General features: G+C 44.4%; 1 pseudogene; it reads left to right on the forward strand.

The window, feature by feature from the left end:
* The first annotated feature begins 651 nt into the window (after nucleotides 1–651).
* Nucleotides 652–1023, forward strand: LOC103694116 (60S ribosomal protein L22 pseudogene; annotated as a pseudogene).
* The last annotated feature ends 5416 nt before the right edge of the window (nucleotides 1024–6439 follow it).

Below are 6439 nucleotides of genomic sequence, written 5' to 3' on the forward strand. Positions count from 1 at the left end.
ACTCCAAATGTGTAAGGGGGCCTAGGTCCAGCCCATGTAAGCTCTTTGGTTGGTGTTTTGCTCTCTGTAAGCACCCCTGGGCCCAGGTCAGTTGACTCTGTGGGTCTTCTTGTGGTGTACAGTACTGAACTATTGAGATAGATAATAAAAAATAAATAAATAAATGGCAAAAATATCTAAAAAGTATAAAACTGAAAATAAACATTATTTTTTTGTCTAGAAGCTGATTTTAACCAATATGCTTGTTATTTATTCAGATTGAAGAATTAGTAGAGGAAAAAATGTATCTCCTGGAAGATGCAAATTAGGCAAAGTGACAATTATTAACGGACACTTCCTCCTACCACCCACATGCCAACCAATTGACATTTGTGGCAGCATTGAAGAAAAATCAGCAGAATTATCCACTTCAAAATAAATCAAAGCTAGGCACAGTGGCCCATTACCTATGATCCTAATACCTAGTCTACCGCAGGAAGATTGATGGTTCAAGGCCATTCTGGGCTACATAGTAAGATCTGGTTTCAAAACAGAACCAAGGATTAAAGTTGCCTGGCTCCTTGCATGCACTGTGCACTGTGGGTTCTTCACACCTGCTCAGTGCACCACCACCCCCCCCCCCCCGTGCCCCCTTCTGCCTCCTTTGCTGCCATGGAGCCTGCAAAAAAGCTTGTGGAGAACGGGGGCAAAAAAAAAAAAAAGTTCTCCCTTGACTGCACTCACTCTGTAGAAGATAGAATCATGGACACTGCCAATTTTGAGCAATTACTCCGGAGAGAATCAAGGTGAACAGGAAAGCTGGGAATCTTGGCAGAGGGGTTATGACCATCTAGTGGAGCAAGAGCAAGATCACCATCCCTTCCCAAGGTGCCTTTCTCTAAAAGGTATTTGAAATATCTCACCAAAAAATATTTGATGAAGAACAACCTCCGAGACTGGCTGTGTGTTGTCACCAACAGCAAAGAGAGTTGTGAGCCCCGATATTTCCAGACTAACCAGGATGAAGAGGATGACAAGGATTAAGACACATCCGTCTGCATTGTTTTGTATTAATTCATAAATAAAATTTAGGAACAACAACAACAACAACAACAACAAAACAGAAACAGAAACAAGACTGGCAAGATGGCTTAACAAGTAAGGCCACGCATGATGACTGTCTTAGTCAGGGTGTGAGGTCCAAACCAAACCTCTTCTGGGACCCCTTGAATGAGACTCATGGAAGAGATTTATTGTTCCAACGTGATGGGGTCGCCTTACTTCGGGAGAGAGATGACCCCGAGCAGACTGTAACAGGAAGTTATATACCTTTGATAGTGGCAGATTTCAAACAATAAGGGCAGAATTGGAACACTGGTAACTAGGCAGGGTACTATTGGTGGGGTGACCTCCAAACTGACTCATGGTCAGTGGACCATCCAGGACTTTCCAAGGGGTTTGGTTGGGAGTCACAGGTAGCTTTGTCTGATAGTTGGCTTGCAGTTGTTCCAGGAACTAAACTAGCTCTACTCCTAGAAGGGAGAGGTCTTTTTGGTGCTTGGAAGTTGGTGGTGGAATTTTCCCACTGGCCTCAGATTGACCCCAACTCTGGCTCTTTCAAGAGTTCTCTAGAGTCATAGAACTTATGGAATGTCTCACTATATGGAGGGAATTTATTGTGATGACTTACAGTCTGTAGTCTGACTAACCCAATGGTCAATAGTTGCTCAGTCCCACAAGGCTAGTTGTTTAAGCTGGTCTTCTGTAAAAGTAGGTTCCAACAGATGTGCTGGCAAGCAGTCAAAGAAGAGTAAATCTTCCTTCTTCCAATGCCCTTATGTAGGTCTCTAGCAGTATGTGTGACCCAAATTAAAGGTGTGTACCACCACGCCTGGATCTGGGGCTTGCTTTGTTCTGGACTAACTTTGAACTCAGAGATCTCCTTGCCTCAGTCTCCTGGGATTAAAGGTGTGTACTAGCTTGCTTTTAAGTGGCCTAAGCTTTTCATAGCCACTGCCTCAATAACTCCATGCCAAGGTCCAGGTCAGAAACTTAAGATCTGGATCACAGGTGTGCCCTCCAATTCTAGATTATAGTTCATTCCAGATATAGTCAAGTTGACAACCTGGAATGGCCATTACAATGACCTGGTTCATCTAATGGTCTTATATGACAAAAGGAGAGAACTGATTCCTGAAAGTTGTCTGTCATCTGACTCCATTTATTATAGCAAGTGTCTACACACACAAACACACACACACACAGTACACATATACACATATTACATACATGCTACATACATATACTCACATACATTAAACACACATAAACACATAAACATACATATACTCACTACACACATTTATACATATACATACAAACGCACTACACATATATACACACCACACACACACTCATACATACATACACACACCACACACTATACCACACATAAACACATACACTACACACATACTTGCAAACATACTCATGCACACACGCTAGACCACACACTCCCCTGACCCCTACAACACACACTGATTGATAGACATAAGAAAATACAAAGTTGGGTTTGTTGACGATTCAGGGGCTGTCTTACTTGGGGTTATCACTGCCGTGATGAAACACCATGACCAAAAGCAACTTGTGGAAGAAAGCGTTTGTTTGGCATTGCTTTCATACCACTGTTCATCTCTGAAGGAAGTCAGAACAGGAACTCCAACAGGGCAGGAACCTGGAGGCAGGAGCATGGCACAGGCCATGGATGGGTGCTGCTTCCTGGCTGGATCCTTATGGATTGCTTAGCCTGCTTCCTTATAGAACTCAGCTCGGCGATAGCCCTACCCACAAGGGTCTGGGCTGTCCCCCATCAATCACTAATTAAAAAATGCCCCACAGGCTTTCTACAGCCTGATCTTACGGAAACATAAGTTTGTTTGGTTTTCTCAATTGAAGCTCTTTCCTCTCTGATGACTCTAGCTTGTGTCAAGTTGAAAGGTAGCCAGCGCCGTGGGTAAATGCTTGCTGTGTAAATAGGAGGACCTGAGTTCAAATCCCTGACATGTACATAAAAGCACCTTAGGGAAGAAGTAGGAAGAGATAGGGAATCCCTGAGGTTCAATGATTAACCAGCTTAGTTCGGGTTCATGGAGAGACCACATCTCAAAATATAAGGCAGAGACCAAAAGAGAAAGACAGCTGATGTTGATCACACATGCAAACATGGCTGAGTGGACCTGCACACACACATGTGCATACACATGGATACACACACACACACACACACACACACACACACACACAAAAGACAAAACAAAATGAACTAAGCAAGCCTTACCTTAGGCACCTAGCGCTGTGGTAAACAGTGCTGCAGAGGTGTATACTATGATCTTTGATGTGGGAGATCATTTCAAAACTATCCTGGGAGACCCCAACATATGAAAATAAAGAGCATCACGTGATAAAAGGAATCACAGAGGAGGTCAGTGTAAGGACAGGTAAGGACAGTGTGAGGACCTGAGGAGGAATGGGTTAACTAGAAACTGCAGACAGGCTCCTGAGGGACAAGCAGAAGGCAGGTCGATCCAGGCTGAGCAGGGGCCATAGCCAAATGAATGAATGGCCAGTCAGGGGTAGCAGTATATGGCAGCCATCCCAGCTCTTGAGACACCAAGGCGGGAGGATAGTGAATTTAAGGTTATCCTCGGCTACATAGGGACTTTGAGTTTGGCTCCCCAGCCCCTGATGGCTCCTTTTCTTGAAGGACAGAATTTCAATCTTTGGGAGTTTCCCCTCCACCTGCCACTGTCCCAGTTACAGGACTGAGTCTGTGGCTGAGACCCAGTGGCTTGTAAACACAAGTCCACATTCCTTATCACGTACCCAAGACTCCTTTATGGTCCCCGACTGGCCCTAGTCCACTTCTTTTCTACCCACTGCCATCACCTTCATTCTCAACAGTAATACTAAGAATCCTAACGGTTTCAAGCCACACTATCTAGTTTCATCCAAATCTGAAATCAAACCAAATTAAGATCCTCTGATTTGGAGCCTGGAGAAATGGTTTCATGGTTAAAGGCCTGCACTGCTCTTACCCAGGACCTAAGTTCAATTCCCAGCACCCCTACTAATTGGCTCATGACTACCTATAGCTTTAGTTCCAAGAGAACCAACTCCCTCTTCTAGCCTCCATTTCACAAGTGCATACAGATGCATGTGTGCACATGCACACACACACACACACACACACACACACACACACACACACACACACATCTCTTTTATCAATTTGTTTTTACCTCCAAGATGGGCAGAGAAATGAAAAAAATCACACATGGAATGAACAGTCTCACTAAACTGACCTCTCGCTTTGGCCTGTGAGGTCACTAAAAGCAGGATGAAAGCTGGGCGGGTCTCTCTGCCTCCATTTGTGTCTGTTTCCTTCACCTGAGGCTAGATGCTTGAGGCATGACAAGCACTAAGGAATGACTGTCTCCTTGACCATCTCATGACCCTTCAGGGCAGAAGACACAGAGACAAGTCATTGTCCTAAACCTGAAGTCACCCTGGATTCCAGAAAGAGCAGGCCTCTGGGATGGAAGATCCTCAAGGTGAAAATAGTTTCCAGTGATGGAGAGAGCTGTAACCTAGAGCAGGTCTTCTTGTAACCTAGAAGGGTGGCTGTCTCTGTGCTGCTGGAACCATCCTGGCAAGAGAGAGGATATTCTAAAGAAAGACCTATCTCCTTTCTTTGGCTATTGGACCTTTGAAACAATAGACCTCAAGACACTGGGGTTAATGCGGGGAAACTCATGCTGAGGGAAGGGAAACCCTGAAGTTAACCAGAGAGGAACTTACTTCCCAGGTAGAAATTTAAATCAGTTCTGATACCTTGTCAGACCATCGTGCAAGATTACTATAGACAAGACCATGGTAGATGGGCCGAGGATGAATAGGACTGTGCCACCAATTTATTTTTATATTATATGCTTTGGTGTTATGCCTGTGTGCATGTCTGTGTGAGGGTGCCAGGTGCCCTGGAACTGGAGTTACAAACAGCTGTAAGCTGCCATTTGGGTGCAGAGAATTGAATGTGGGACCTCTGGGACCTCTGGGAGAGTAGCCACTGCTCTTAACCAGAGTCATCTCTCTCCACCCCCTTGTGATACAGACTTCTTGCCGTCCAGGTACACTTAAACCTCATGTCAAGATCCCCGAAGACAGACTGGGAGATGGGGGAAATCACAGAACTTTTTTTTGTCCCTCTTCCCAGTGGTCACATTGAATAAACCTCCTCTCTCTCCTTCTCCTTGTTTCTTTGATTGGCATATTGAGATTAGGACCCAATGACTCTGGTAACAATGACAGTGATTAGTAGGAAGACCATTTATCAGAGGGCAGTGCACACCCAGAGCTGGGACGGTGCAGGAGAGACTACACCTAGACCAGGACTGTTGAATTATGCACCTGCTAGCTCTCTTCCCATTAAGCCTAAACCAATGCTAGTCCTATACAGGCGGACTTGGAAGTGAGTGTATCCCTGTAGTCTTCCCAATGTTGATTAAAGTCTAAATTATTCTCTGCTTGTCACCGTTATTCACCCCTTTAATAGGGGTGTTAAGAATGGTGGCAAAGCATCAGGCAGCTGGATCTGGAGCTTTTGCCCTGAAATTCAATTCTGGTTATGGGTAGACCTTGAGTGTTCGTTATCTATCTATCTATCTATCTATCTATCTATCTATCTATCTATCTATCTATCTATCTATCTCTGACTGTCTCTATGTCTCTCTGTCTCTGTCTCTCTCTTTCTTCCTCCTTCTCTCCCTCCTCCCCATTCCCTCTCTTTCCCTCCCTTTCTTCTTTCCCCTCTCCCTCTCCATGTGTGGGTTCCTCTGTATGTGCTCATATGTGTATGTGTGTATATGCATGTATGTATATGTGAGTATGAGTGTGTGTAGAGATGAGCGATTAATGTCCTATATATACCTCTATCTCTTCTCACTTTTTAAAAAAGAGTTATTTATTTATTTATTATTTTATGCATGTCACTGTCTTCAGACACACCAGAAGAGGGCGTCAGATCTCATTACAGATGGTTGTGAGCCACCGTGTGGTTGCTGGGAATTGGACTCAGGACCTCTGGAAGAGTAGTCAGTGCTCTTAACCGCTGATCCATCTCTCCAGGCCCTCTTCTCATGTTTTAAATTATGTATTAGTGTGTGTATACGTGGTGTGCTGCTTATCTGCCTTTATCTTGCCTGCATTTCCACCTTAGTTTTTGAGACAGGATCTCTCAATAAACCTAAAGCTTAGCTGGACTGACTGTCCAGCAAGCCAAAGGAATCCTCCTGTCTCTGCCTCCCCAGCACCAGGATTAAAGTTAAACACCACCCCGTTCAACTTTTAGTTAGGAGCTGGTGATCCAAACTCAAATCCTGAAGCTTGTGCAGCAAGCATTTTT

This window comes from Rattus norvegicus, chromosome 17, assembly GCF_021556685.1.
Source record: "Rattus norvegicus strain SHRSP/BbbUtx chromosome 17, alternate assembly SHRSP_T2T, whole genome shotgun sequence".
Lineage (NCBI taxonomy): Eukaryota > Metazoa > Chordata > Mammalia > Rodentia > Muridae > Rattus > Rattus norvegicus.